Here is an 891-nt window from a genome sequence, read left to right as displayed (position 1 = left end):
TGTGTGTGTGTGTGTGTGTGTGTGTCTGTGTACATATATGTATTTTAGAGACAATTTATTCCTGTTAGAAACAAAATTTTATGGCTTTGTATTTGAGTGAATAGGATTCTATTCCTGTCAAACATTCTTAAACCATTCAAATTAACTGTAGATAGCACTATATTAATTGACATCTATTCCACCTGTTTCAGTCTTTAGTATGGCTGAAAAGAGTGAGTTTTTTTCTTTATAAACTGTGTGACTTTGTGTGTGTTTTGTGTGTGTGTGTGTGTGTGTGTGTGTGTGTGTAGAACCAGGGATTAAACTCAGACCCTCACACTTGCCAGGGAAGCGCTTATTGCACTGAGCCATCTCTGGGGCAAAACAGTGTGCCTTTTGTGTGTTGATTCCTTCTGAACTTTTTCCATGTATGAAACTTCCAGTCCTACTTATGTGCAATTACTCACGTGTATGAAGCATGCCCCCTGCTGGAAAGCCGCCTCTTCCGTAAGAAAATAACAATAATATATACTGTTACTACCTCATTGTTGCCAGTAGAGCATTATTTTTTGTCTATAATCTATCACTCACTTAATGTAGAAGTAAATCTATTTTGAATTAACACTGTATAATTTTGTCTAAAGTTCTGAAAAGGAGCGCTGCTAGAAAGAAAATTATACTTTCAGAATAGACTTGAAAATTTATTACGAAAGAAAACAACTCAGTTTTGTTCTCCAGTTTATCTATATTATCCATGGAGTTAGAAAAACTTCTAAATAGGTAAAAAGAACTTTCATGCTTTCCTTTAAATTGTTACAAGAAAATTGGAAAGAAATTACTCTTCCAAATTACACTCATGTCGGGTATTAGAAAAGCATACAGAGAAATCAATTCCTAGTTTGGAAAAGTTAA

Source organism: Octodon degus, unplaced genomic scaffold, assembly GCF_000260255.1.
Source record: "Octodon degus isolate 3935 unplaced genomic scaffold, OctDeg1.0 scaffold00202, whole genome shotgun sequence".
In the NCBI taxonomy this organism is placed as follows: Eukaryota; Metazoa; Chordata; class Mammalia; order Rodentia; family Octodontidae; genus Octodon; species Octodon degus.
Note: the sequence above shows the minus strand (reverse complement) of the source record.